The sequence below is a fragment of the Eubalaena glacialis genome, chromosome 11, assembly GCF_028564815.1.
Source record: "Eubalaena glacialis isolate mEubGla1 chromosome 11, mEubGla1.1.hap2.+ XY, whole genome shotgun sequence".
NCBI classification, from domain to species: Eukaryota; Metazoa; Chordata; class Mammalia; order Artiodactyla; family Balaenidae; genus Eubalaena; species Eubalaena glacialis.
Window position 1 is genome coordinate 37,644,572 of NC_083726.1, and position 15,922 is coordinate 37,660,493.

The 15,922-nt window shown below is 35.3% G+C and overlaps 1 protein-coding gene across 2 annotated transcripts in view; it reads right to left on the reverse strand.

Moving 5' to 3' along the window:
- Nucleotides 1-15,922, reverse strand: part of METTL25 (methyltransferase like 25) — a 104,364-nt gene that overhangs the window by 50,805 nt on the left and 37,637 nt on the right. The gene's annotated exons all lie outside the window — the stretch shown is intronic.

Below are 15,922 nucleotides of genomic sequence, written 5' to 3' on the forward strand. Positions count from 1 at the left end.
TACTGCTCCTCTCTGATCTAAACCACCATCATCTCTCATCTAGATCAGCTTTCTAACTGATCTCCCTGCTTCTGATCTTGACACTTTGCTTCATCCATACTGGTGTCTGCAGTGTTCCTTGAAAAAGGCAAGCAAGCTCCTCCCTTTGGGCTTTTTACTTGCTGTTCCCTCTGCCTGGAACACTATTTCTCCAGAATAACTGCATTGGTCCCTCTCTCATCCTTCAAATGTCTGCTCAAATGTTATGTTAACAACAAGGTCTTCCCTGGCTGCTTCATATAAAACAGTGTCCCTTCACAAAAAAAGCCTCAACAAATTTAAGAGGACAGAAATTATTTCAAGCATCTTTTCTGACCACAACAACAGGAAACTAGAAATCAACCACACAAAGAGAAACAAGAAGAAAATGATTACATGGAGACTAAACAACATGCTACTAAAAAACCAATGGGTCAACGATGAAATCAATGAGGAAATTTAAAAATACCTTGAGACAAATGACAATGAAAATACAAACATACAAAACATATGGGATGCAGCAAAAGCAGTCCTAAGAGGGAAGTTCTTAGCAACACAGGCCTTCCTCATAAAGCAAGAAAAATCTCAAATAAACAACCTAACCTACCACCTAAAAGAATTAGAAAAACAAACAAAACCTAAAGTCAGCATAAAGAAGGAAATAATAAAGATCAGAGAGGAAATAAATAAAATAGAGATTCAAAATTAGAAAAAAAATCAATAAAACCAAGAGCTGGGTTTTTGAAAGGATAAACAAAATCGACAAACCTCTGGCCACTCACCAAGAAGAAAAGAGAGAGGACCAAATAAACAAAAAAAGAAATGAAAGAGGAGAAATAAAAACCAATACCACAGAAATACAAAATAAAAACCCACAAGAGAATACTATGAACAATTATATGCCAATAAATTGGACAACCTAGAAGTAGTGGATAAGTTTCTAGAAATATACGGCCCATGAAAACTGAATCAAGAAGAAACAGATAATTTGAACAATTATCACTAGACTTGAAATAGAATCTGTAATAAAGAAAAAACTTTGCAAACAAAAGTCCAGGACCGGATGGTTTCATTGAGGAATTCTACCAAACATACAAAGAAGAACTTATACCAATTCTTTTCAAACTCTTCCAAAAGACTGCAGAGGAGGGAACACTCTCAAAGTCATTCTATGAAGACACCATTATCCTAATACCAAAACCAGACAAAGATACTACCAAAAAAGAAAATTACAGGCCAGTATCTTTGATGAACACAGATGCGAAAATCCTCAACAAAATATTAGCAAACTGAATGCAACAACGCATAAAAAGGATTATATACCATGATCAAGTTGGATTCATCCTAGGGTCACAAGGATGGTTCAACATACACAAATCAATCAATGTGATACACCACATCAACAAAAGAAAAGACAAAAACCACATGATCATCTCAATAGATGCCGAAAGCGCATTTGATAAAATTCAGCATCCATTCACAATAAAAACTCTCACCAAAGTGGGTATAGAGAAAACATATCTCAATGTAATAAAAGCTATTTATGACAAACGCACACCAGCATAATACTCAACAGGGAAAAGCTGAAAGTCTTCCTGCTAAAATCTGGAACAAGGATGCCCACTCTTACCACTTCTATTCAACATAGTATTGGAAGTCCTAGCCACAGCAATCAGACAAGAAAAGAAATAAAAGGTATCCAAACTGGCAGGGAAGAGGTAAAATTGTCATTATATGCAGATGATATAATAGTCTATATAGAAAACCCTAAAGACTCCACATAAAAACTATTAGAACAGATAAATGAATTCAGCAAGGTAGCAGGTTACAAGATTAACGTACAGAAATCTGTTGAATTTCCTTACTCGAACAATGAAATATCAGAAAGAGAAAGTAAAAAAAAATCCCTTTTAAAATTGCGTCAAAAAAAAAAAAAAAAAGTAGGAATAAACCTGACCAAGGAGGTGAAAGACTTACATGCTGAGAACTATAAAACATTGATAAAGGCAACTGAAGATGATTCAAAGAAACAAAAAGATATCCCACGTTCTTGGACTGGAAGAATTAATATTGTTAAAATGGCCACACTACCCAAAGTAATCTACAGATTTAATGTGATCCCTATCAAATTATCCATGACATTTTTCACAGAACTAGAACAAATAATCCTAAAATTTATATGGAACCACAAAAGACTGAGAATTGCCAAAGCAATCCTGAGGAAAAAGAACAAAGCTGAAGGCATAACCCTCCCAGACTTCAGACAATACCACAAAGCTACAGTAATCAAAACAGTGCGGTATTGGCACAAAAACAGACATAGGATCAATGCAACAGAATAGAGAGCCCAGAAATAAACCCACACAGTTACAGTCAATTAATCTTCAACAAAGGAGGCAAGAATGTAAATGGAAAAAAGACAGTCTCTTCATTAAGTGGTGTTGGGAAAGCTGGACAGCCGCATGTAAATCAATGAAGTTAGAACACTCCCTCACACCATACACAAAAATAAACTCAAAATGGCTTAAAGACTTAAATATAAGACACGACATCATAAAACTCCAAGAAGAGAACATAGGCAAAACATTCTCTGACATAAATTGTACCAATGTTTTCTCAGGTCAGTCTCCCAAGGCAAAAGAAATAAAAGCAAGAATAAACAAATGGGACCTAATCAAACTTATAAGCTTTTGCACAGCAAAGGAAGCCATAAACAAAATGAAAAGACAACCTATGGAATGGGAGAAAATATTTGCAAACAATGCAACCGACAACAGATTGATTTCCAAAATATATAAACAGCTCACACAACTCAATATCAAAAAAACAAACAACCCAATCAAGAAATGGGCAGAAGACCTAAATAGACATTTCTTCAAAGAAGACATACAGATGGCCAATAGGCACATGAAAAAATGCCCAACATCTCATTATTAGAGAAATGCAAATCAAAATTACAATGAGGTATCACCTCACACCAGTAAGAATGGCCATCATCAAAAATTCTACAAATGATAAATGGTGGGAGGGTGTGGAGAAAAGGGAACCCTCCTATACTGCTGGTGACAATGTAAATTGGTGCAGCCAATACGGAAAACAGTATGGAGGTTCCTTAAAAAACTAAAAAGAGAGTTGCCATATGATCCAGCAATCCCACCCTTGGGCATATATTTTGAGAAACTCTAATTCAAAAAGATACATGCACCCCAATGTTCATAGCAGTACCATTTACAATAGCCAAGACATAAAAGCAACCTAAGTATCCACTGACAGATGAATGGATAAAGAGGATGTGGTACATATATACAATGGAATATTACTCAGTCATAAAAAAGAATGAAAAAATGCCATTTCCAGCAAAATGGATGGACCTAGAGATTATCATACTAAGTGAAGTAAGTCAGAGAAAGACAAGTATAATATGATATCACTTATATGTGGAATCTAAAAAAAAAAAAAAATGATACAAATGAACTTATTTACAAAACAGAAACAGACTCACAGCATAGAAAACAAATGTATGGTTACCACAGGGGAAAGGCGGGGTGGGGGGTACATTAGGATACATTAGGATATATATATATACATAGATAGATAGATATAAATCTACCTATCTATCTATCTATCCATCTATCTACATATCTATTTGCTTATTACTCTGCTGTCTCTACCCACTAGGATCGAATGATAAGACATGACAGCAGGAACATTTTTCCTTCCATTTCTCTAGCTCCTAGAAAAGTACCTGGCACATTGTAGACATGCAATAAATATTTGTTAGAAGAATAGGTAAATGAATTAGTGAATCATTACATTTATCTTAAATCCTAAATATTTATACATATATGTATTTGTATATATGTACATGCATAGAAAGAAATATGAGAAGCCGGTGTCACTGTGGGTAGTGATGCCAAAAAAGGGCTTTAACTTTTTATTGTATATGTTTGTATACTGTCAGAATTTTTTTATTAATGATAATATATCTATGTATTACTTATGTTAAAAGCTAAATAAATAAATGCTTAATATTTTTAGTCTATTCACAGTATAAAGCACTTTATTAAAATTTATTTTGTGTGCATGACATGCATCTGTGTCATTTTTATAATGCTTTATAACAATAAAAATAAAATTTAGGTTGATAGGCACCTTATAGTTTCTCACACACAAAAAAATTTTTTTAAGTCCAAATATATGTCATTTACCAACGCTTTTGTTTTGAAGTTCCGTCTCTGTTTCTTGTTATCCTTTTCAAGGATCGACTAAGACTCCCTAGGCTTCCTTACAAATACTCTTCAAGGGTATCTGAAGACTTGCCAGGTAGAGACTGACACACTCTCAAGTAAAGATAACATTTGAATTTTAGTTGTAAAAGTTTGTAAACTTATTTTCCACCTTAGAATGTTATAGCTTAAAATAAGCATCAAAGGCTATAGCACAATTCTATGAAAATTTCTTCATATTCATTTTAGCCTTTAAATAAGGTTAACTGGTATTCAAAATATTATCTAAGGATAACAGGCATATTGAAATTATACTGAACTGCCCAGATTTCTGAAGCATTCATATCTTACCAGTTTCTTGAATATATTAAAACTAAAAGGATAAATATAATTCAACTATGTAAATCAGACCTATACTCTTATGAAATAAAATTTGTATTTTATGGCAAGACAAGAAAAATTTAAACATAAAAAAGTCTTCTCTGTCCTTTGGCCTCCTCTCCCTGCACTGTGCATTGTGTATCTGCATCATGCATCGACCAAACCTCCCCTATTGGCAGGAATACCTGCTCAACCATAAAGAGCAACATTCTCCTAGCATCAACAAGACAACTCCTTAAAAGATAACTTACCTTCTTGATCTTGTAAGGGGCCAAGATGACGCTTAGATCTGGATTGTGTAAACTGTCAATAATATGCCATTTATTTAACATCTTTATTGGAGTATAATTGCTTTACAATGGCGTGTTAGTTTCTGCTTTATAACAAAGTGAATCAGCTATACATATACATATATCCCCGTATCTCCTCCCTCTTGCGTCTCCCTCCCACCCTCCCTATCCCACCCCTCTAGGTGGTCACAAAGCACCGAGCTGATCTCCCTGTGCCATGCGGCTGCTTCCCACGAGCTATCTATTTTACATTTGGTAGTATATATAAATCCATGCCACTCTCTAACTTCGTCCCAGTTTACCCTTCCCCCTCCCCGTGTCCTCAAGTCCTAATATGCCATTTAATGTACATCTCAAAAAACTAACTGTGCCTTGACTTTTAATGGGTAGAGCAGTTCGCAGAGCTTTCTGAGATGCTATTCCCAGGTTATAATCTTCAATTTGGCTCGAATAAAATTTTCCATTTCTTTCTTAGATTGACTAATTTTCATCAACCCTCTTCAGTTAAAGAATAAATTCAAACTAGTACAACCAGAAGAGGAATAACTAGATAATTTAAAAGTAGATAAATTCTAAAAATTGATCCACTCTCTTAAAATGCTTAGAATAAATATGGATATAAAAATTTGGTAACTTAAAAATATAAAAGTTATGTGTTGCTCTCAATAAAGATTCAAGTTGTAAAAGAGGTACAGAGAAAGATCCTAGAATTCAAGACATTTAAAGAAAATCACAGCAGAACAATCCTATGTTCACATTAATTAATTAATCAATTCCATAATATGAACTGAGGCCCTACTGTGTCCTCTCCTTCTGCCTTCAGCGGAAAGTATCTTCATTTTAAGTCACTGAGATATATATTCCATGCATGGTCTTTTGTTTCACAGAATACTCTAAAGAGGATAGCTGGTTAGTCAGTGGTAAAAGAATAATTTATTATTTCTCATTTGTTTCTCTCTAGACAACACGAGGTTTAGCCCTTTTTACATGATCCTATTTTCTGCTTCTCATCTCCACTTGTAGCTCCATTACATAATCAGTGTATTAATATTTCACTTATCCTTTGGTTAAAAGCACAGCTAGAAATGTAATCTCAAAGGAATATGTAAATTACAGTATATACACAAAAGAAAAACACCTAGTTTAAAATGTATATATTGCTTTAATAGAGTCATATCTACATTCAAATACTGTTTCTTAATGAATCAGTCTAAATAGTACTGCCTTGGTATTTTTATGCATGACTATAAGAATGGCAAAGTTCAGGTACTGACAGAAAACACTGCACTGGTCTGGCAAACACTGTGATAGCAGCTTCTCACTGTGCATGACTGCTCTTGATACACTCTTTATATTCAAGACTCCAGTCTTGATAAAAGAGTTTACATTGAGACACATATGGACCATCTGAAACATTAAGTCAATGAGACAATCTTTACACTAATATTATGAATCACATTGTAACTTCATTCCTATGAAAATTTTGCTCATTGTGCCAGACTGATGAAAGAAATTTAGACAACTTGCTTATAATTTATCATGTGAAAAAAGAAATGTGAGAATACAATATTTATAGCAAAATATTTTTCAACATCCTTTGCTATATAGTATACAAATCCAAATTTGTATATAAAACTAGTAGAATGTAGTTTTTTTTAAAAGCCTGTTTTATATTAGTTTGATTGTAAACTTTCTGATAAGAATTTCTATCAGCTTTGATTTCATATTATCTTATATTTGAAGCATATATTATTTCTATTTATTACTTCTTTTAAGTGGATATATTAATTTTGTTTTAGATTTAATTACATTCACGAGCACAGGGAGAACTTGTTTTTTGCTGAATAAATACAATCTGCATGAGCTTCTAAAACCACTTTTTATTAGTCACAAAAAATAACGAAGCTCCAATTAAAGAAAGGGGAAAATGTATTAAAACTCCATGTCTAACTACTTGTAGGCAGCAAGAAGATGCCCTATGGCAAAAGTAAAATCAGTGCCAATACTCTAGGAAATGCACAACTGACTGAAGATCAGATACAGCTGTCTGTGTGAGGTGACTGTGCACCGACTGCCAAGTACATCTAGAAATCTCTGCATTCACCCCATGTTAACTGGCAAGAATTTTCCTGAGACACAAGCCCAGCTGAACAGTGAGAAGTAATGTGATGTTGTAACTAAAGCTTATAAACAGCTGAATCTACAAGGTTGACAGTAGAGTCTACTTATCTGCTCTAAGATTACAAGAGCAATACCTTCTTCAAGCCAAGATGGCTCCTGATAGTTACTGAGTTTCTGAACAGGTAAATAAACTGTTAATATTGATAGTTAAGAAAATGAAAACTTAAATATGAGTTTAACTAGGAATTACTGTTAGATAATTATACCTCAACATAAAACTTTGGGAAAATTTATGGCCATTCTTACAATGTCATAGATTTAAAAGTATGATTTTCAAAAACTCCCCATTATCCTACTCCAAATGCAGAATCAAAGCAGGAAAGCACAGTATTTGTTTATGCAAACCCTATATAATTAAGAAGAAAAGAAACTAGAACTAAATCTAAATGTTGTGATAAATATAGGTGAAGTTCAGTTTAAATAAAAGACACGTTTTGGAAAGCTACATTCAAGTCACAGAATCATATTATTAGAGTCATAAGAGAGACCTCCAAGATAATCTAATTTAACACCTCTCTTTTTACTAATTTACAGATGATCCACAAAGGCAAACTGATTTATCCAAGGCCATAGCACTGCAGAGACAGAAGTAAAACTCTAGTCAGTTAAAGCATCTCCTCCCTATAGGGTATTTTTGGACTTCCTTGGGCGTTTACATATTACTCTCTCTGTGCATCCAACTCTAATAAGGAAGAGGGAAAATATATATGGCAAAGAACCTTGGATGGTGGAGAAAAAGCTGTCAAAAAGTTTGTTTCCAGATTGGAAATCAAGATGGAAAAGCAAAGAATTATCAATGAAGGAAGATATTTATGATGAAGATTTTCCCCAAATGGTAATAATGGAAAAAACTATAAAACAAAGTCATGAATTTTCACATTTTAACAAGGACTTGGATTATATAGAGAAGTTGGAGGGGAAGTGTGAAAATCAGGCAGAACATTTCAGACCAGTGACCCTCACCTTTAGAGAAAGTCCCACCGGGGAAAGTGTTTACAAATGCAATACGTTTAGAAGCATCTTGCCTTTAAAGTCTATTCTTTCTGAACCACAGAGAATTTCTGCTGAAGGGAAGTCACACAAACGTGATATATTTAAGAAGAGCTTACCAGCAAATTCAGTTATAAAAAATGAGAATATCAATGATGGAAAGAAACTTTTGAATTCTAATGAAAGTGTGGCAGCCTTCAGCCAAAGCAAATCTCTTACCCTTCACCAGACTTTTAATAGAGAGAAAATCTATACATGTAGTGAATGTGGGAAAGCCTTTGGGAAACAATCAATCCTTAATCGCCATTGGAGAATTCATACAGGAGAGAAACCCTATGAATGTCATGAATGTGGGAAGACTTTTAGCCATGGCTCATCCCTTACTCGACATCAAATAAGCCACAGTGGAGAGAAACCTTACAAATGTATTGAATGTGGGAAGGCCTTTAGCCATGTCTCATCACTTACTAATCATCAAAGCACTCACACTGGAGAGAAACCATATGAATGTATGAACTGTGGAAAGGCTTTTAGTCGTGTTTCACATCTCATTGAACATCTGAGAATTCATACTCAAGAAAAACTCTATGAATGTCGAATATGTGGGAAGGCCTTCATAAACAGGTCATCTCTCATTCACCATCAGAAAATTCACACTGGAGAGAAACCTTATGAATGTAGCGAATGTGGAAAAGCCTTTTGCTGTAGCTCACAGCTTACTCGACATCAAAGAATTCACAGTATAGAGAAACAATTTGAATGCAACAAATGTCTGAAAGTCTTTAGCAGCCTCTCATTTCTTATTCAGCATCAGAGTATTCATACCGAAGAAAAACCCTTCGAATGTCAAAAATGCAGGAAATCCTTCAGCCAGCCTGAATCACTGAATATGCATTTGAGAAACCACACTAGATTGAAACCTTATGAATGTAGTATATGTGGGAAAGCCTTCAGTCATAGGGCATCCCTGTTTCAACATCACAGAATTCATACTGGAGAGAAACCCTATGAATGTATTAAATGTGGGAAGACCTTCAGCTGTAGTTCAAACCTTACTGTACATCAGAGAATTCATACTGGAGAAAAGCCATATAAATGTAATGAATGTGGGAAAGCATTTAGCAAAGGCTCAAATCTTACTGCCCATCAAAGAGTACATAATGGAGAGAAACCCAGTAGTACAATAAGTGTGGAAAAGCCTTTAGGCCATATAAATCACTATACATGTGAAAGATCATATAAGAGAGAAACTGCATAAATGCAGAATTTGTCATAATATACTGTAGCCATAGATCCTCCCTGATTCAAAATCAGAAAATCTGTACTGGAGAAAATTCTTATGAATGTAATGAATATGGGAAACTCTTTAGCAATGATACAAGCCTTATTGTCTATCACAATTCACACTGCAGAGAGACTATATGAAGGCAATAAATGTGGGAAAGACTTTAGCCAGCATTAATCCCTTAATTGACATAAGTAAATCCACACTGGGGAAAAACCCTTTACATGTTACAAGTATGGGAAAGACATTAGGTGATATGAATCTCTTAAAAAACATTAAACACATACAGGAGAGAAGCAATATGAATATAAAAATTGCGGGAAGTCCAGTTAAAATGCATCCCTTTTGTTATTTGTCTTCCCATTGGGTTGTCAATTTCTTTATACTGTCTTATCTAGGTATCCCTGGTGTCTAGCAAAGTGGGCAGTTGGTGGGTACACAGTTTCCTGAGTGTCTCCTACATCCCAGCAATTTCTATGCTGAATAAAATGTTCACTGATATTCTCAATGCCCAAACTTGTTACTAAATCAGTTCTTATGTCTTCATAATTTCAGAGAATCTTCATTTTAATTTCAGGCTGATTTTAAATTAGTCAGATTTGCTAAAAAATTTCCATGCCCCAATATCCAGATTCTGGATCAAACAGTAATGATTTATAGAAAGACTAAAAGAAAGTTCATTGAAAAGAATTAATTTGAAATATTACCAACCATTTATAAATTACTTGTGTTTAAAACTTTCTTTTTGGGGGGTGGGGGAGGGAAGGATCTGGAGTTTGAGAATTAGCAGATGCAAACTATTATATATATGATGGATAAACAACAAGATCTTACTGTGCAGCACAGGGAACTATATTCAATATCCCGTGATAAACCATAATGGAAAAGAATATGAAAAAGAATATATACATGTATAACTGAATCACTTTGCTGTATAGCAGAAATTAACACAACACTGTAAATCAACTATACTTCAATAAAAATTTTTAAAAAATCTTTCTACAAAGAATTATTTTGAAATACAATCACTTATAATTTGTTTTTAATAATAATTTGTTTTCATTTTCTCAAATTTTATGCTAAAATTCTTTTAAAAATTTTAAGTAATGAACATGTGATATAGCAGGAAGTTATTAACAAATCTGAAAGATCTCTGTGAGGTTCAGTTGAGAAACTGAAGTCCTTATTTGACAAGTTGGACAACTGAAAAAGAAACAAACTAAGGAAGACATAAATATTCCTTTATATTTGTCAAAATAAAGCAACTCATTCTTTTAACAAATATATATTCAGCATCTGCTATATACCAGACACTGTTTGGGATGCTTTAAAGATAAGCTGATTTGCAGCTTAAATGAACAAATTCACTTACTTATAACAAACATAAATTTATGTTTATTTCAAACTGTGGGTTAAAGCCAGTGGTGCAGTGAAGTTGGCTCCAGAGAGAGAGAGATTGTGTCATCTCTTCCCAGTTCAGCATTCAGTGACAACAGGTTGATAGCTTGAAACTGGCCAAACTGGGTGTATTTATACCATGGAAATCAGGAAACGCTACATATTAGGGCTTTTATTCAGGGACGGAGCAAACCATTTAAACATTTAGCGTCACACCACTGGCTATGACCCACTACTGGATCATGAAATTAATTTAGTGGATTGTGATCAATATTTTACACAATAGAAAGAAATAGAATAAATACCAGCACACATTGTGTGTTGTGAGACCCAGTACCTTTCAAAGAACAAATATTAACTAAAAAGAATAAAAAGTACTTTTTAATAAAAGTTCGGTACCAGTATTATTTATCTATTTATCTATCTATATACATACTAGGTAGTGATATAAAATATATTTAATGTGGGTCTGAGTAAAACAAATGCAGAATCACTACTATAATCAAGAGAACAAATACAATTTTCTTCCAAGAACACGGTTTACAACTTTGTGGTCATCATATGCTTTGTGGTTAAAGATAACATGCTTGGGAGAAAAAAATTTTGTAGTTAATAGGTGAATATCTGAAATCTTTTTGTTTCTTCTCAAGGAATAACAAAGAGAGGAATTATAATTTATAATCTGAGGTTATAGAGATTTAAAGTTCAGTAAGACCTCTATCTCACCAGGGTAGTGTGCTTTCATCATTTTGCTCTAGTGATCTCTGGAATGTAAAACTTCCCTAACCTGTTTCTTAACTTTGCTATGAAGGGCAAAGCCAGCCTAATACCTTTAATTCTCAAACTACTTATCTCAACATAATTATTTTTTCTCAAGATGTCTTATCAAATACTTTTGTTCCTTCTTTAGTTTTAAACAGTGTTGAATCAATTTTTCCTTAATTTATAATTTCATTTCATGCCATTTCTTTAATTGAGCACTTACTATAATACCACATATTATGGTGAGTGTTAGGCATTAAAAGAAAAATTTTAAAGATAAGCTTTTTGTCTTAGAGGAGCTCAGAGTCTATCGTGAGAGATAAATACTAAACCACCTATGGTTGAATAATGTGGTGGTACCAAAGCAAAAGAATATATGGAGAAATCACTGCACCTCTCCTTTAGAGAGTTATTCCTCTCAATCCCCAAAATCAGGACACAGAGAGAGGAGACAGGGAAGAAGGAAGGAAGGAGCTGCTGGTAGGGTGGGCCGGGGGGGGAGAAGAAAAAGGATGTTTCTGCAGATCCTTTAAGAAGCTATTCAACAGTCATTTTTAACGCCTGTCTACTCTGCTTGCCCCACAACGGAAACTGAAGAAGTCAAATATTCACTTTGTCAGACTCCTTTGCAGCCAGAAGGTACCCTGTAAATTATGTCTAGACAATGAGACATGAGGCAATTCTGCTAAGAAATTTCTGGACGGATTTTTTTCCTCCTTGACAAAAGGAGAGAGATGCTTGAGAAGAAAGGCTCTAATTCATACCTACTTCTCATGAAACATGATGCTTACAACTGCAGCAGTCACCCTGTAGCCCGGAGAGGGAAGTCTAGATGTGAGCCCAGTGCCCTGATGTCAGGAAGCCAGTGAACCAACCCTAGAACTGCTACCTCCTGACTGCTGATTATGTGAGATAATGACTTTATTGCTTATGCCACTGTTAAGTAAACTTGTTATTATTTGTAGGCAAAAGTATTTAAACTGATACAGGTATGGTTAACCACTCTCTTGCTTTCCAAGATGTGGCTCTTCAGAAGTCACATACCTCTACATTACAGGCAGAATTCATCCTGAAGCTTTCTCAACCTCCTTTCTCTCAGTGCCCATGTAGCCCACACAGACAGAAAATGATTAGAAATAAAATAAGAAGCTAATTATGTAGTACAGGCAATAAAAGCAAAAAAGAAAGGAGAAATTAAAATAGGACAGAATTATTAAAGTCATGTCAATTTAATAAAATCTTAATCCTAATAAACAAAATAGCTGATATCTGCATACAAAGACAGCTTATAGAAAAAGTGGGAGATGCTACATTTATCTTACGAGTACCTATATTTACTGAACCTTAACACAAAATAAAGGCCTTTAAGGCTAGTGCTGCTCCTTCAGACAAAAGGTGAGCACTTTTACATGAGCTGGGACACTCAGAGACACCTCATCCTAACCATATTCCAGAGAAGGAAAACAGCATCAGGTCACTTTATTCAACTGTGAACAAGTTATAAAGTACAAAACTGAAGAGAGGGAGGCAGGGATTAGGGAACTGTCTTAACCCAGTATTAGCAAGGACACATTTACCGATCGCCAAACTGTCTCAGTCTCTGCCAAATCAATGTCCCTACCCAGCTGCTAAACTCAAACTAACCAAGCTTTTCCATATTTAAGGAGCACTGTTCTTAAACCCAGGTGAGGGTTAGAACTCATCTTCAGTTCTACGCTTGGCCTCTATTCTGTACCCTGGAAGAACTAGCATTTGTGCACTCCCTGAGGAGCATCTTCCCCTACTCACCCCTATTTATGCCCACACAGTCTGCCTATAATTTTGTCTCAGGTTCTCATTTAGATTCTAGTCCTCTGATAAAACTGGTACCCATTCAGAATGCTAACACACTGGGTTATAGACCTGATGGTTTAAAATTTAACAGAATCTCCCCAGAGGCCAAATCCTATCCCTCTACCCCAGCTTTGAGTTTTAAGAGTGTGAATCTAAGCCAGGATGACTGGGCTAAAATTCTAACCCCTTCACTTATTAACTGTGTGATCTTAGACAGGTTACTTAACCTCTCTGTGATTTAGTTTTCTCATCTGAAAATGAACACGATGATAACAGTACAGTCAGCCTTCCATATCCATGGGTTCCGCATCTACAGAATTCAACCAACTGTAGATTGAAACTATTTGGAAAATAAATTCCAGAAAGTTCTAAAAGGCAAAACTTGAATTTGCTGTGCACCAGGCAACTATATACATAGCATATGCATCGTGTTAGGTATAAGTAATCTAGAGATGATTTAAAGTACACAGGAGGATATGAGTAGGTTACATACAAATACTATGCCATTTTATGTAAGGAACTTGAGCATCCATGAATTTTGGTATCCACAAGGGTCCTGGAACCAATCCCCTATGGATACCAAGAAATGACTGTATTACTTTACAAGAGTATTATGAGGAATAAAGTAATTAATATAAGTAAAGTATTATATTTGAAATAGTGCTTCACTCATAGTAAATGCTCATCATTTTTTTTTTTTTTTAAGTAGAACTCTTTCGTTTTCACTGTCCAAACGTCAGTCAATATACTGGGAGAGCCAGAGAAAACCCTTGCCACAGTATTTATTAACCATCATGTGTAGTTTTACATCTGATCAGAAACTCCTGCTGCGTGTGCTCCAATTTTCCAATAAAACCCTTTGATAATAGATGTCAGCTCACATCTGACTGGAGTTTGCCTTTTGAATACCAGCGTCAGCAGCTAGCTACCTCCTTTGCGGTGAATGCTTCTCTTGCGTTAGTTCTCCTAGCCTTGGTCCCACGATTTCAGGTTTCCCCACTGTTCCACTGCTAGGGTCCCAGTGAATCTCATGGTCGAAAAATCACAGGCCTTAACAACTTCTGCTTTTGGTCATGTTATTGTTCTGCTCAAAATTCTCATTTCCAAAATGGACTTTCCATATGAGGTCCTTTTGAACTGACTCCTGCTTTTCTTTTCCACCTCATATCACGCTTCTGGACTTTATATGAATCAGGTTATCACCTAGAATATTCATCCATCTCCAATGAGTGCCCTGCCATGCCTTAACCCACCTTGTTCCTAATACTTGGAATGCTCCTCTCCACATTTTTGTCTACCTAAATCCTACCCCACAAAGCTCAATTCAAAAGTTACTATCTTCACAAAGCTCTTCCTGATTTCCTAACAGGAAATAATTTTTACCTTCCGGCTGGAATAGCTCTTTTAACACTTATCATGGTCTCTTTTTTTCTTACCTCTAAGAAATCACTTATAAATCGTATATGTTCATATATATAAAATTTGTTATTCTTTGTTGTTGCTATTATTGTCGGCTTGTTGTATATTCATAGAGCATAACAGTTACAGTCTCAAGGTAAAAGTTTCACCAAAGGAGAAGCATTCAGAACAAGACCTTAGATCCACCTGTACTAGATAGGGTACCACAAAAGAGCTGAGAACATAGGTTTTTAAATAAGAAATCTTTTTCTCTTGTCATAGTACAGAGAGAGGCAGGCAGTATAGAGCATGTTATCCAGAGACCCATATGGGTCAGGCTGCTCTGCCATCCTTAAACAGTTAGCTACCAACTTTAGTATCAAGGTGATTGTTATTCCTTAGCCAGTAGGAAGAGAGGAAAAAAAAATAGGGGGGCAAGCAGTTCCCTTTTAAATAAATTGCACACATTATCTGACTCACATCCTACTGGCTTGAATTTTCTCCCATGGGAGACAGGGACTCTAGCTGTGTGTCTGGGTGATGTTTGCTCTACTAAAACTAAGAGGAGCTATATTATTAAAAGAAAGAAGAGGACAATGGATATGATTACATTCTGTTATATTACCCACACTCCTTATCACTCTCCCCCTGCCAGGGACCTATTCATGCATTAATATTACACATGTGTGTATACACACACACACACACACAGAGGCAGACAATGCTACATGCCTACCAATATCCAGTTTCTCCTTCTTCGTTACTCACAGAATCTTGATTTCATTTGGAGCTGCAGTGTGCCCATCTAGGAGGTTACATTTCCCGGCCTTCTAGAGATGGCCTATGGAGGAGAGGAAGTTGTTGGGTAGAATTTCCAGGGAAGTTCTTTAAAGGATGCTGTCTCACATGGGAAAAGTTCTTCCATCTTCATATTTCTTTCCATTTGAACTACACTGGCTGGAGCAGCAGCAGCCATTGTGTAACCATAGTGAAAGGCCAATAAAACTGCAGAGACCTTGGCCCTCACACCCTTGAACCATATGAACCAATGTCAGCTACTACCTTACAGATTTTCTGGAAAATAAGAGAAAAATAAATCCTATGTGATTATGCTACAACAGTTCCATTTCCATGTATTTAGATGTCTGTATTTATAAAAC